Source organism: Rattus norvegicus, chromosome 12 (genome assembly GCF_021556685.1).
Source record: "Rattus norvegicus strain SHRSP/BbbUtx chromosome 12, alternate assembly SHRSP_T2T, whole genome shotgun sequence".
NCBI classification, from domain to species: Eukaryota; Metazoa; Chordata; class Mammalia; order Rodentia; family Muridae; genus Rattus; species Rattus norvegicus.
The window spans coordinates 9373383-9389377 of record NC_141545.1 but is presented as its reverse complement, the minus strand read 5'-3'; the positions used below and the strand labels follow the sequence as shown (position 1 = coordinate 9389377).

Here is a 15995-nt window from a genome sequence, read left to right as displayed (position 1 = left end):
CTCACCCTGGTGGTGCAGGTACAGAAGAGCTATCAGACTGACCAGTTCAGCTACCACACAGGCCCAGATCCAGGGCTTTAAGTTGGCCTACCCCTATATCCAGCCCATCAGTGAACTGCTGGGGCACATGAAGGAGCCAGTCTTACAGATCCAAAGCTGCAGGATCTCCATGACACAGGTCAACAACAGGATACTGAAGAGGAGGCACGAGAAGATCCAATATTGACAGTATAGAAGCCAGAAGCCTCGAACCAGTCCAATGACTCGTTGCAAGCCAAGAACTATGGACAAAAGGGTGTACTGTGGGACATACTGTGACACACTACTGCTTCCACAATGAGATTCTTTTCCTTCTCTTCTTTCTTTTCTTCCTTCCTTCCTTCTTTTCTTCCCTTCTTTCTTTCCTTCTTTTTCTTTTCCCCTTTTCCAGCAGAAGTTGCAAGGGCAGATATGAAAAGATGGGGAGATGAATGGGAATGAGGTATATGAGGTGAATTCACAAAGAATCAATAGAAAGTTTTTAAAAAGAAAAAGAAACAAAGGTTATTGTTTTGGTAGGTTGCTTGATTTTTACTACATTTGCTAGTTTGTTTATTGGCACTTGTGGCCCTCAGCATTTATGAGGAGGTCAAAGGACACCCTATAAAAATCTAAACTGTCCTTCTACCACGTGGGCTCTGGGGATCCAACCCAGATTGTCAGGCTTGGCAGCAAACCGCTGTACCCGCTGAGCCATCTCAATGACCCCAATCCTTTGTTTTGAGAGAGGGTCTCTATAGCTCAGACTAGCCTCAAAGCTGTGAGCATCCTGCTTCAGCCTCTTGAGCGCTGTGACAGCACGTGAACCACTATGGCTGGGAAGTCAGTAGTATTGTTCATGCTTCTACCCTAAAGTAAAGGCCTTGCCTTTCACCAGGTTCTTCCATGACACTTTCCCACGAAGGCCATTCCCAGTGCAGATTCCTTGCCCAGAGTTTATGGCCTTTAGCAGGACGTATCCCTGCTTCCAAGAACTGCAGCCTTCTTGTTCACCTCCTCTCAGCTACTCTGGCTCTAATCCATGCTGTTTCTTCCCCTTTGTCCTCAGGTCATGCTTGTCTTGGATCTCTTACTATTGCCCCATCCCCGCCTGAGAAACCTCACCCACTCAGAAGCTATGTTCAGCACATTCACACCATGAATTTCCGGATTTCTCTGTCAAGGCCAAACCTATATATCCAACATCGACTCACCATTTTTTATCCAGATATGTCACCCCAAGTCACCCCACCCCTGCACTTGCTTTCTTTTCTACTCGGGGTTGCTGGGCCAAGAATCTACCATGTACCCAAGAACGGCTGTAGCTCAGCTGGTAGGGCATGTACCTACCATGTAAAAAGCCCCGAGCTCCACCCCCAGCACCATACAAGCGAGGCACGGTCATGTCTATCACCCCAGCACTCAGAGGAAAGAGGAGAATTAGGAGTTCAAGGTCATCCTCAACTACATAAAGAGTTTGACGTCAGCCTGGGTTATAGGATATCCTACCTCAAGCAGAGGGTGTGGTAGAAACAGGCATCTACAACAACTCCAGATAACACCCTATGCCTGCCCTGTTCACATGACCCTGTGACTATGTCCACAATCCCATAACCACCCCTTTCCACCCTAACTCTTGTCACGGTGCTCTATTAACTGAATCATTTTGTGCCTTCTGGGTTTTTCCCTCACCAGTGTCCTAAAAGAGATATAACCACCCACTCATAAACTGGATTATCCAAAAGTCTCAAGGCAAAGCGAAGCCAGCAGAGAGCAGACTACTGCAACAATGATGGGAACCTGTGTGGCCAGTTTTCATGTCTACTGCCCTGTCTATACTTGGGGTGGGGATGGGCACAGAACCGGGAGCATGCATTGGGCAAACACTTTACCATGTAGCCACATCCCAGAACTCTAGTCTGTTTTCTTTATTATCCATCTGTTGGTTTGTTTACTGCACACTTACGCGTGGATAGAGGCCCTGGTATACGTGTGGAGACTAGAGGACAGCCTTCAGTGGTCCGTTCTCACTTCTTACAACGTGAGCAGCAGGGATCGCGCTCAGATCTTCAGGGTGAGCAGCAATGGCTTTTACCCACTGAGCACCATGGGGCAGGTGAGTCGTGAAAGCGTGGCCAATTGGAATAAGAGCAGCCCGAGTGGACCAGGACAAATTGTAACTCAGGGTTAGTGGCAGGAAAGTAGGCAAAATAGCAATCGGGGGTTGATCTCTGCCCAGCTCTAATGTGTTAAGGCTTATTATAAATGTAAACTTTTTGTCTTTTTATCTGGGAAACGAATGAACAAAGGCAGGGTTAAAAGTCCCCAATTAATATTAATTTTAACCACAGCACTGTATACTGTATACTGTGTTCTCACATTCCCTCCCTCCTTCTCCCCTACCCAAAAGAGAGAGAAAGAGAAAGAAAGAGAGAGAGAGTGAGTTTCAAACTTGCCACTTTCTTGCCTCACTGTCCCAGGGCATGCAACAACACACCTTGTTTTGTTTTGTTTTGTTTTGTTTTGTTTTGTTTTGTTTTGAGATGTGATCTTCTGTATCCCAGACTGGCCTCCCTATACAGCCAAAGGTGATCTTGAACTCTTCGCCCTTCCCTCATATTCTAAGTGCTGAGATAGAGGCATATACCACCCTGGTCAGAGTTAAACCCAGGGTTTTCTTAATATGTTAGGCAAGCCTCCTACCAACTGAGCTACATTCCCAGCTCAGTGGCTCTTGTTTAAAAGGTCTCTTCATTAAAGCAAGAAGCCAGACGGAATCACTAACTATTCACATTACAAACAGACTCACCCACTGCCAAAAGTCCTAGGTGCCTCCAGGTCATTAAGGGGCACATGACTAAATGTTTGTTTTCAAAAGAGACTTCCCCTTCCTCCCTCGGCAAACCAGCATCTGCAGGGAAGCAAAGTGTCCATAAAAACAAACACAAAATACAAAATCGACTTCTATCGTCATGCTGCTGGCTCATGCGGTGGTGGCAAGTGGCCACACATTTAAGTTTGACTTAGCTTTAGTTTCATTGTTGGTGATGTTGTTGTTTGGATTTTTGTTGTTGTTTTGTTTGTGGTACTAGAACCCATAATCTCATATGTTCTTGACAAGCATCCTACCAGTGAGCCACATCCCTAACCCCTCAATGGAAGATGCTAGGCAGATGCTACATGCCCATCTCTTTTGCTTATTTTGAGACATGTCTTACTAAATTTCATAGGCTAGCCATAGGCTTTTATGATCCTTATACCTTGGGCTCCAAAGTACCTGGGCTACCATGCCTGTGGCTGTTTGTTTCTTTTTGTTTTGCTTTGATTAAATATTTCATTTTTAATTATTTATATACATATATAAGTATACATATATGTGCACATAAGTGCAAGTGCCTACAAAAGCCAGAAGAAGTATTAGATTCGGGCTGGAGAGATGGCTCAGTGGTTAAGAGCACTGACTGCTCTTCCAGAGGACCTGAGTTCAAACCCCAGCAACCACATGGTGGCTCACAACCATCTGATACCTTCTTCTGACGTGTCTGAAGACAGCAACAGTGTACTCATATATAATAAATACATCTTTAAAAAAAGAAAAAAGAAGTAGTAGATTCTCTAGAGCTGGAGTTCTAGGAGGTTGTGAGCCATCGGAGTGTTGCTGGGAAGCAAATCCTCCGAAGAGTAGTATCAGTTTTTAACAGATGAGCCAGCCATCTCTCCAGCCCCAGACTTGTCATGTTTTAAAGAATGACAGCATCCATGTTGCCTGTGACCCTATATTAAGGGAAAGAAACAGAAAGGGATGATGATGTGAAAATAGCCCTGTACTACATGGGTTGCCCTCCAGATGTAATAGGCTTTGTGGGAACATCCTATGGAGACAGGAGCAGCAATAGGCACGGGGCACACATCCTTCTTCTAGATTGGATGGGTGGGCTGAGGTTCCTTGCCAATGCAATAGCTAAAAATGTGGATTCCCAGTGAAACTATCGCAGCCTCTTAGTGGACCAGAGGTATTAATACTCACTGGTGGTAGCAGGAAGGTAGAGGAAGCCCACTCTGGTCCTATCTGTCCTTCCTACACCAATCCAATAGCAGCTCTTAGTTCAAACCTACCCATCCCTTCTGATTGTGAGCCTGAGGGCTTCTCAGGGCTCCTAGTCTGACAGGGTGAGGTCTCCATGGTTACCAGGCTCTTCTTACCACTCCACCCAACCCCACCTTGACTCTATGGTTCTCGGCCTGTGTCCTCAGATTCCCAAGATCCAAGCAAACTTCAGAAACAGCACCTTGGGCAGTTCGAGGTATGACCTTGGCTGTTCCCTCCATTGAGTCGTTCATTCACCTTTTCCACTAACTGATCCCAGGACGCCCACCTGACCTTGCATGTAAGACGTTTTTCCAACAACTGCTTCCAAAAAGCCTCCAGAATTCCCAGGCTAGCTCAGGGCATTCTTCATGTCTCCAAGGAGTACAGTGCCTCTGCTGGGACTTCATTACTCTGGCTTACAACTACTTGCCCATAGGATAGGGCTAGAAGGTAGTAAACGCACCCAAATCCTACCATAATGGTTAATTTCAGTTGTTAACTTGACCAGATTATGGAGTCAGCTAAGATATATGCCTCTTAGACTCAGTTGAAGGTATCCCCTGAGAGAATTAGCTGAAGAGACCCTACCCACCACCAAGAGTGGGCAGCATCTTCCGGCAGCAGCCCAGATAGAAAGAAGTCTGGGAGGAAAGCAGCTTTCCTTTGCCTGTTTGTCTTCACTAACTACTGTGAATGCATCTAACTTGCTGCTGCCACTGCAGCCACCATCCTATGCTAACCCTAGAACTCGGCTCCTTCGACTTTCCACCGGAGACTGGAGACTCTCCAAGAATCATTCAGGCCTTCAGGACCAAATTGGACAACTGAGCTACCCAACCTTTTAGGACTGAGCAGCTACTGGGTTCTCACCCTTTCCGGCACGTAGGCAGCCACTCTTGGTCTGCCCAGTGCATGTCATGTGAGCCTACCTAACAAATCCCCTTTGAAATTTATGTTGAGTCTATCAGTTCTGTTCCTCTACAGCAGCAGTTCTTAACATGTTGGTCACGACCCCCACAGGGTCACCCATCAGGTATCCTGCATATCAGATATTTATATTATAATTCATAATAGTAGCAGCATTACAGTTATAAAGTAGTAACAAAATAGTTTTATGGTTGAGAGTCACCATGACATGAGGAACTGTCTTAAAGGGTCACAGCATTAGGAAGGTTGTGAACCACCGCTCTATTGAATCCTAAGACAGTGTCTATTGCTGGCTCCAAATCCAGCCTCAACCTAAATAGCACTTTTCGAGAGAGGCCCACACCAAACAAAATGGAGGAAGCCCCTTCATCCTCAGACCGATTCAGGAAAAAAAGAAAACAAGAAAATCTAAATACTCTGCTTCAGCATCAGAGGTCCAGGAAAGTCTAACTAAACAAGACTCATCCCCAAGTCCTTTCGGCCTCTACCTATGTCTCCAAGAAGCCACAACTGAGATTTCTACTGAAGACTGGTGGCTTCTATCATCTTGTAGCTTGCTGGAGAAACTGAGGCACAGAATCACCCAAGATCATAGAGGAAGAAATAGAAAGCTGAGAACCAGAAGGTAAGCTCACCTGTTCTATGAATCTGTACCCCAACTGAGCCTCATTTTAACATCAGGCCTGATCTCTACTTAGGCTGTATCTAGAGTACCCAGATGCCTAGCATCATTTGATCAACAACACTACTGGAGTCTCCACAGGGAACTGAGCAAACTGTATTACTATCTCAAGAATTTATGTTTTTAAAAAGAGTTGCAGGGGCTGGAGAGATGGCTCAGCCGTTAAAAAAAAAAGGCTAGGCTCACAACCAAAAATATAAAAAGAGTTGCAGGAGGGATACACGGTATAGTTTGTTAATTATTTGTTTCATTATATCAGGCAGCAACCAGTCTTATGGAGAGAAGAAATGAGGCCGGGAGGGGAATGTGAAAAGGGATAAAGAGAAACCCAGGGGCTACCTTTGAAAGACAGGTCAGAGGAGACGGTTCAGTCAGCAAAGTGTATTCCACAAGTATACGAGCCTGCGTTTGATCTCTAAAACCGACATTTTAGAAAGGAAGTCAGGCCTGGGGATACACACTTGTAATCCCAGAACTTGGGAGGCAGAGACAGAGGCCGTATCCCTGGGGTTTGCTGGTCAGCCAGCCTAGCCTAATTGGAAAGTGCCAGGTCCCAGTGAGAGGCCCTGTCTTAAAAGAGGTGAACTGCCTAGAAGGAAGGACACTTAAGGTTGCCCTCTGCCCTCCACATGTGCTTCCACACACAAAGAAGGGAAAGGAAAAAGAAAGAGTAAAGAAAAAGGGGAAGAGAGAAAGAAAAAAGAAAAGACACTGGTCAGGAAAGCATCCTTGAGATGGTAACATTTTAAGTGCAGGAGACAAGGTGGAGAAACAGGTCATTCTAGCCAGAATGAACAGCCAGTCCAAAGGTCCTGAGGCAAGTCAAGCATTGGATTTAAGACACACTGAAAGTGGCAGGGCCACAGCAGAAGGAATGCTGGTTAGAAATGACAATAGGCCAGGGTCAGCGAATAGGTCAGGGTCAGCCGTTAACATAGAACTGTCCTCACCAATCTCTCCGACAGAGGCCTGCTTCTCTTCTCTCCATCACTCCCTATCACCTCCCAGAAGCCCAGACCAATGTGAAAACTCTGCTAATTAAAGTCAAAGTCACCATGACTGGATAGCCTCTGGGCTCGACACACTATGGGACACTCCATACATTAGTGGGGCATCTTCTTCTCTGACGTTGTCTGAGGAATTCTAGGCCCCCACATAAGCCTCAACCTAAGGAATGTCACGTAGCTTCAATTACATTACAGGATTGATTTCCTTTCTCTAGACAAAACCTGTTCAGCTAGCACCTGAGATTCCTGAAATGCTTCCCCATGCTAATGAGGCATTTCAGGTACCTGAAGCCCCCAACCAATGACCTTTGCCCATCCTGGATATACTACTTACCCTCTGTCCCCCAAAACTTTATGAGCTTTGAATTACCCTAAGTGAAGTTGATCTGCCTCCTGATAGCCATCCCGATGTGGTCACTCATAATACTGACTCACAGGGCTTTCAAATCACCACCACCACCACCACCACCCTGGTTGTCTGCTCCCTTTGAAGGGACTGAATTGGTCAATGATCCACGAGGGCAGAAAGACCCACAGAGGCCCTCTGCCTCAGCCCCAGAAGTGAGCCCATTATACCTGCCACACCTACAAGCAGAACAAGGGTCAAAGAGTACCTGCCACAAATTTTGAGAGGGACAGAGGGAAACCACCCAGCACAGTATCCAGACTCAGTAAAGGTTAGGCATGGTAGCACACCTTTAAAGACACAACTAGGGAGGCAAAGGCAGGCAGATGTCTGTGAATTAAAGGCCAGCCTGGTCTACATAGATAATTCCAGGCTGCCCAGGGCTACACAGTGAGATTCTACCTCAAAATTAATTCATTTTGGATCTCAGTTCCAGCAAACTGGGGTCAAAATCTGCTCAATGAAGCCAGAGCAGGTGAATGACTCGTCAGTAGCAGGAGTGGGGAAGGTGACCAGAACCAAATCACCAGCTCTTGCCCATGTGAGGCCCAGGGAAAAGGAACAAGTTTAGTCTCCATCATCTGTGGAGAGAGGAGCCACTGGTCAGTAGCTGTCCCATCCTCAGAACGCACCTGCTTGGCTCCTATGGTTTCCGTTCCAGGTCATCATCTTTGCATCCTTCAGACCCCTGTAGCCTGCCACCCTGCTCTATGCATTGCCTGACCTTCACCGACTCCTGCCTCCATACTGACAATCAGAATTCTCTCCCTAGCTAACTCCTTTTCCCTGCCCCTGATCAAGAAGGAAATCGAGGCCCTTCTAGGATGTTTCCCTGGGCCACCCCACCATGTGTAAAGAGAAGATGTTTTGCCCTGGTGGAAAAAAGGTATGGCCCTGTCTTGATCTTTTTAGGGTTCGTCGACACACATATGGAACAAAATTAGAAAGCAAAAAGTCCCAACTACTCCTCTCTTCTTGAGTAAGGACTTCCAAGGGTGAGCTGTGGTTGATGTTCAGGTCCTCGGACCTTCAGCCTCTTATTCTGCTCCTCTTAGAACTCTCCCTCCCTGTCCCTATTCTAGCCACGTCAGCCCCTTGCTGTGCCCCAGCACACACCAAGTGTGTGGGGGTCCTGGGGCCTTGGCACCTTCTGGTCCCTCTGCCTATGATGTGCCTCCTCATCCTTTTTCCTGTCTCTTCCTCTAGGAACATAGGTTCCCGACACCACTGGATATAAATAACACAAGCAGGGATGGAGTGGGAGAAAACCAATAACAGGGCAAACTGGGACTCCTGGGTGTTGCTGGCAGAGAAAAATCCCTTTTTAGACACTCACGGAACCTTGGGCCTAAATATGGTATCAGGAGCCTAAAAGTCGCTGAGCACTACCCATGCTGGGACAGATGGTAGCATCACCAACAAAGATATAGAGTCCAGACTGAGAGAGGAGAAAGGCTTCTTTACGTTTCTCTGACAGAAGCCATGCTGAGTTTGAGGGGACCCATTAGAAAGGAACCAAAGAAGCCCTAGAGAAGGTCTGAAGGAGGAGGCAGGATTGCCCCACAGGTAAAGGTACACAGAGGCCACCAAACTTGACCCAATTCAGTCTCTGGTACCCAATGGTAGAAGAGCTGACTCCTACAAGTTACACACACACACACACACACACACACACACACACACATATACAATACACACACACACAAACACACATACAATATACACACACAAACACACATATACAATACACACACACATATACAATACACACACGTATACAATACACACACATGCACACACACAAACACATACATATACAATACACATACATATACAATAAACACACACACAAACACACATATACAATACACACATACACACACAGAGACATATACAATACACACACATATAATACACACACACAAACACACACATATACAATACACACACACATACACACACAAACACACATATACAATACACACACAAACACACACACAAACACACATATACAATACACACACAAACACACACATATACAATACACACACATACAATACACACACACAAACACTCATATACAATACACACACACATATACAATACACACACACACACACACACACACACCCCACTATGAATAAACTGAAAGTGCTGTAAAAAGGGCAGAGGAGGAGAAGAACAGGTACATCTGAGAGGAAGATTCTCGCCAGTAACACTCCAAGACAGTTTCTTATTTATATTTTAATTTAAGCATTTATTTTGTAGTGTGGGAGAGGCTAATCCAGTCTTTACACTTGCTAAGCAAGAGTTCTGCCTTGACCTAGGTCTCTAGACATGACCTTCCTTTTATTTCTTTCAACATTCTACTCATTCATGTATGTGGATGTGGGTAGAGTGCCACAGTGTATGTGAGGCTCAGAAGAGAACTTGAAGGAATTGGGTCTCTCCTTCCACCATATGGATTCTGAAGATCAACCTCAGGTTATCAGACTTGGCAGCAAGGGTCTTTATCCAATGAGCCACACTACTAACCAGATTTCCCCTTTACTACATCCATAGCACCCTTGACTCTTTGTTTCCACCTACTTCCTGCCTTGTTGTCCAGCCAGCTCCCATTTTGTTCCTCCAAAGCCTGCCTGTGTCACTCCTCCACCAGCTTGGGGTCCAAAGGCATGACAAAGGGCAGATACCAGAAACAGATTGCTGACTTCAACGGAACAGTCGTCCCCTCATGCCAGCCACACACATCAGTGTCTGCTCCAACCACAGCTCCATCCCACCTAGGCCATCCAAGATGCATTGAATTCTCACCCATCCAAACCTCCATTCAATCTAGAATAGTCACCTCTCTTCTGGTCTCCTGGCTCCTGCCATCACACCACTGTTTTGTTATCTGGGATCAAAATAACATAAATTCCCTGTTGAGGCCTAGCCATCCTTCTATCCTCTAGACTTCAAGGTTTTTGGTTGGTTGGTTGGTTGGTTGGTTGGTTGGTTGGTTGGTTGGTTGGTTGGTTGGTTAATAGGTGTTGGGGGTGGGGGAAGGAAGGAGAACACAAGAACATGACTACAGTGCCTGAAGAGGCCAGAAGAGGGCATTAAATTCCCTTGAGCTAGAGTTTCACCAAGTGGTTGTAAGCCACCTGATGGGGCTGCTAGGATCTGAACTCAGGTTCTCTGCAAGCAAGAACAAGTGCTCTTACCAATGAGTAATCTCTCCAGCCCCCATGGATCTCAAAGTCCTTTCATATCTCTCCTAATTACTTCTCTAAGCACCCAGCAATGTGCTTGGAGCCTTGAATCTGCTGATCCTCTTTGGTTTGGAATACGTTCTTCTGCCCAATCCATTCTTAGCTGAATCACTGTAGCATTCTACCTGGCATGATGTCCAGAGGGTTGGCACCTAAGCTCTGAAGTAGCCTTTTCTCAGTGGTTGTTATCTGAGATTTTATAAGGTTGTTCTCAGAGCCTTTGCATAACTTAGTCCCGAGACATACCGGGGAAGAAATTAGGTATGGCTGCAAATTGCTTAGGTGATGGTTCCTTCAAGACAAACCCTAGATCAGATAAAAGATGTGATACACAAAACTTACCTTGCTAAAAGTGCCTTTTGTATCACGATAAAAAACACTTCTAGGAGATCATGAATGGGGCTGACCTAGGTCATCCGCAGATATGTAACAGTTGTGCAGCTGGGTCGTTATGTGGACCTCCTCACAGCAGAAGTAGGGCTACTTCAGAATCTGTTGCCTGCCTTTAGATCCCTTTCCCCTAACTGGCCTGCCTCGTCTAGCCTCAAGAAGATACACCTAATCTTACTGCAGTCTCCCCTTTTCTGAAGAAAAATGGGGGAAATGGATGGGGCAGAGGGGTGGGGATGGGGAAGGACTGAGAGGGAAGGAGAGGAGCTGCAGTCTGGATGTAAAGTAAATAAATATTTGTTTAAAGGGCTTCTAGGAAGCTGCCAACATTCAGTCCTTGAGAGGCTGGTCCTCCAGCATAAGAGAGAATAAATTCATCCCACAGTGTCTCTATCTTCAATCAAATCATCCCATGTAACCCAGAACACAGAGAAGTGTCACCCACCCAGGAGGCCTTTCCTGACTCTGAGCCAAGCCATGTTACTGCATTCAGTTCTGCCCTGAGGCATGAACTCTGCAATATTCCTATGTTAACAGACTGATTTCATCAGGCACTGATTACTAGCCAGATATTGTCCTCAGTTCTTCTAACTATGCAGGGTGTTTAAATACCATTGGTCCCATTTTACAACTGGGGAAAATGAGGTGATCCCACTAGCCTGAGGGCTGCACCACTCTGCAAGCCCAGGCTGGAGTTGTGAGCAACCTGGGGCACCCAGATCAGAGGGGAGCATTCCCGGGTGCAATGCTTTCTTGTGTCATCCCAGGGTGGGAGGCGGGCCTTTACTCACTCTCTCTGTCATCTTTAGTAAGCCCAGAGGCTCCTTTGCTAAATAGTCAGTCCCTCCCAGGCACTGTGCCAACTAGATGCTCCCCTCACCCCTCCAACGGCTAATGGCCTTGGGTTTAGAAGTGGATAGTGTTCTCCTTATCTCAGAGTGGGCATGGAAGCCAACCACAGGCTCTCAGGAATGTAAAGGGCAGAGATTTTCAAGTACTATCAACAGCTGCGGACTCATTAAGGAGAAAGGTACTTCAGACCCATTTTGCAGACAGGCAAACAGAAATTCAGAACCCTTTCCTGCAGCCAGGAGTTCCCAGTTCTATGTCTATTGCCTCTTCTCTCCTGGACTCCGGAAAATAAGCTCCTTAAGTGAGAAGATAGGGAAAGGAGATCCCCCAGCATTCCCTGCAAGAAGGCTCAAGGCATGCTGAGTGTCGCTACTGGAACTTGACCCAAACTGCATCTCTGGCTGGGAAGATTCCAGCTGTCAAGGATGTGGGGCTTCCAAGACAAGTTCATAGTCTGAGATTCCTTTCTCGGGGCTCTGCATCCAGGCGATAGGTCCAGGTCACCCGACTGGAGACCACACTAGTGCCTAGGTCCCTGACTGGGCCCAAACTTCAGTCTTAGGCAGCCCTGTCTCCCACATCCCCATATCAGCTCATAGATTTTGCAAGCCCAAGGCATGACTAGCTTACAGAATGAGTTCAAAGGCAGCTTACCCAAGTTAGTGAGATGGTCTCAAAATAAAACCTCAGGCTAAGCTGATGATGACGGACAACTCAGTGAGTCCTGCCCGTGCCTGCTGTGCAAGTGTGATGACCTCCAGGTTCAGTAAAGCGACCCTGTCTCAAAGCATAACGTGAAGGGTGGTAGAGGAAGGCATAAGAAGTCAGCACTTGAGCTCACACAGACACATACCTGCACACACATGTACACACACATATACACCACATGTGTGTACAAATACATGAAGAAGGAAACAACCAAAGTATTGCAGTGCTTGCCTAGGACAAGGCCCTGGATTCAACCACCCACCCCCCCCCCAATAAAATAAAATAAGGCCCCTTCCAATTTCTCAGAAGCTCGGTTCTGAAAGCTCCACAGATATTCCTCACCTCTCGCTTCCAAACAAGCATGAAACAATCCTTCTGGGGGGGAAACAAAGAATTTCTAACTTCCTATCATGTCACACACCTTCCATCAGAGCCCCCACCCACAGCCCCACCCCCGACAGTCGCTGGGGCTGCCCCGGTGTCTTTTCAACTTTCCCTACATGGTGCAGGATGTTCCTCTCAAGACACAATCAGATGGCTGTTACTTACTGCTTTAAGCACCCCTCCTACACAAAACCCACAGAATGGAACTGATAGCTCCTCGTTGCCTTCCAAGCTTGGTCAACCAATTCCTACCTCCTTTCTGCCCCGTATACCCTTCACCCTCTTTTCTGATCTGCAAACACACCAACCTGGGCCTTTCCCTAGGATTTTGTTGCCTGGGCCCAGAAAGCTCTCCAGAGCAGGTGCTATCAAGCCAGGCTGCCCCTTTCCCTCAGACACCGTACGCTTCCTCACTACACTCCAACCCCCTTTGAATGGTGCTCTGCACACTCCAGGCACCATCTGAAACCACCTTGTTTCCCAGAGGACCGGTCTACGTGATTTTCGTCAAGACCCTGCTGTGCCTGCGGCCTTCGCGGGTCAGTAGCACTCAGCAGGCGCTCTGCACCAGTTCTTGGGTGACAGACACTCCTGTGGCGCAGGGCCCGTTCACAAGTCCGGATTCCCCACGTCACGACAGCCCCCATTCTCTCCCGCGCATTTTCCTGTCACGTCCACCACCTGCACTTGCGCCCTCGGAGGCACCACAGCTCTCCGGAGAATGCAACCTGAGCCCCAAGCAGATGGGAAACCCTGAGAAATACCTTGTGGGAGGAATGATGGGAAACTAGTGATCGTTTTGGCTCCGACCAAGGCAATATTAAGCCCTGGAGGAGAGACAGGAGAATGTTTCGAGGGTAACTATTAGGGCGGCGCCCCCAGAGAGGGGCGCTTGCTTACCTGGGGGTGCAGACAGCAGGATGCAGGCCGACGCGGTGCGGGGATCAGCTAACCCGAAGATACCGTAGACACGCCACAGACCGCGTTGGGCCGAGAAACTCCTCTCTACTAAGCCTCCACCCGCGAGAGAGGAAATGGGACCGGAGGGGGCCTCCGGGAGGAGTTTGATGGGGCCTTGGGCGTGGTCTGAGCAGGGGATAGGGGCGTGGCTTCAGTGCTCTCCGGCCCAGTGCTCGCGAAGAACCGCTTAGCCTAAGACCCCTGAACCCTAAACTGCCCAACCCGCGGCCTGGCCTCGCCCCCACGCCACCAAGCCCCTCCCCAGGCCCCGCCCTACAATCATTTGTCGCCTCCAGACCCCGCTCTCAGCCCCTAATCCTGCAGCCGACCCTGCTTAGAGAGAAACCCAGCCCTAAACTAACTTGCTCGGAGGTTCCAGGCCCCGCCCACAGCCTCCCCCCGCCCCGCCGCGGCCGCCAGGACCGGCCCCCAACTCCACTCAACCCTTGGTCTGCCACTCCTCACCCCAATCCCTGCTTTCAGCCTCTTCCTTTGACTGCCAAGGCCTGGTCCCTAGCCCAGTCCGGCTTTGTCAGGCCCCGCCCCGACCAGAGGCTGTTCTGGACACCTGGCCTTTCTCCAGCCTTGCTGTAGGTTTCTGCAGATCCTGTCTCTGATGTTTTAACCCAGCAGCGTCTACTGGGCACTCTCTCTGGCTCGTGCTTCATCTGTTCCCTGTTTTCCAGTCCAAGGTCTCTTCTTTGTGATGCTCTGGTTTGTCGTTCTGCCTGCAGTCCGTTTCTCAGATGCACTGCTAGTCTCTACAAAGGAAGCTTGAATCATTACGCAGGCCTCGGTACCCTAGTACATGAGTACTTGGAGTCTGTCAGACCAACCCAGAGGATTGCTCGGCCTAGACCCACCAAAAGGCCGTCCATAGGATTGAGAGGGAGAAGGGAGATTACACTAATGTCAGCTGTGGCTTTGTTAGATACAAAGGTCAGGCAAGATCTGAGAGATGAAGCTGAGATACAAATTTAGTGTGATAGGTGTTGCCACAGTTTGAGCCAAGACAATGCAGGAGGATGTTTGGCCTCTCCTTGCCTAGTACAACCAGAAGAAAGATAATTCTCAGGCAAGCAGTTACCAGTAAAAGGGAAGAGGCTTCTAATGACCTGTCATCTTCAAAAACAGAAAACTTAAAATAAGGACATCAAGCCTAGCTCAGACTGTCTAGCACACAGGAATCCCTAAGCTTGATAAACCAAGGGTGATATACAGACTTCAGATCCCAACACTCAGGAGCCATAGAAGCCTGGCTGAGCTACAGGGAAGCCTGACTCAAAAAACAAAATAAAAAAACAGTTCTCAGTGGGTCCCAGGATAAACCCAAGGCCCATTACAGGAAGTCGAGATATTCCTACTTAAGGGATCCTATCATTGGGAGTCACTTCCTTAGAGGGGTCCATCCCTGAATATACCACCCACTATAAACATCCATATGTTTTTTCTTCCTGAGTTTTTGAGACAAGGTCTTTCCTTTGACAACCCCACCAACACACACACAGACACACACACACACAACAGACACACACACAACAGACACACACAGACACACACACACACAACAGACACACACACACAACAGACACACACACGCACACAGAGACACACACAGACACACACACACAGAGACACACACACACAGACACACACACAGACACACACACAGACACACACACACACACACACACACACACACCAGCCTCAAACTCAGCCATCCTCCTGCCTCTGCTTCTTGCATTCTAGGACTGCAGGTATGCACCACTAAGTGGGGAGCAGGGACGATATTCGCCCTTTATTTCCTTTCTGCCCCTCTGAAATTTGTGTTGCTTTTGTGGAAGAGAAAAGTCTCACAGGATATTCCTGAGCTCTCAAACCATGGGAGCCACTTGCATGGATACTGACAGGGAAAGCCAGGCCAGAGATCCATAGAAACGTGGAGGATTTGAGTGTGCGCGAGCCATGGAGAGATTTTCAGTGGAAGTTATGGCCAAATTTGGATGGCTGAAGAAGAACGAAGCTTTTGATTTGCATGCCTAGGCCTGATCCCCAGCCTGGAAGGAGCTAGGTGTTCTTGGAAGAAGCTACTTGTGGCTCTTTGGAGCTGTGTAAATTAAAGGATTAAAAGAAGCGTCCGCTAACAAGGTAACTCAACAAGTAAAGATGTCTGTCACCAAACCTGACAAGCTGAGTTCAATATCCAGGACATGGTGGTAGAAGAGAACCAATTTCCATGAGTTGTCTTTTGACATCTACATGTGTACCCACACGTATACATGTTTGCACAAAATCAATAAAAGTAAATGTAACTAGA

The 15995-nt window shown here is 47.7% G+C and overlaps 1 protein-coding gene across 1 annotated transcript in view; it reads right to left on the bottom strand.

Moving 5' to 3' along the window:
* The window catches only part of Cers4 (ceramide synthase 4), a 34946-nt gene extending 20760 nt beyond the window's left edge, over positions 1-14186 (bottom strand). The window contains 2 exon segments of the mRNA NM_001107117.2: positions 13619-13804; positions 14144-14186. The gene's annotated coding sequence lies outside the window, so the exon portion shown is untranslated.
* Between the last annotated feature and the right edge of the window lie 1809 nt (positions 14187-15995).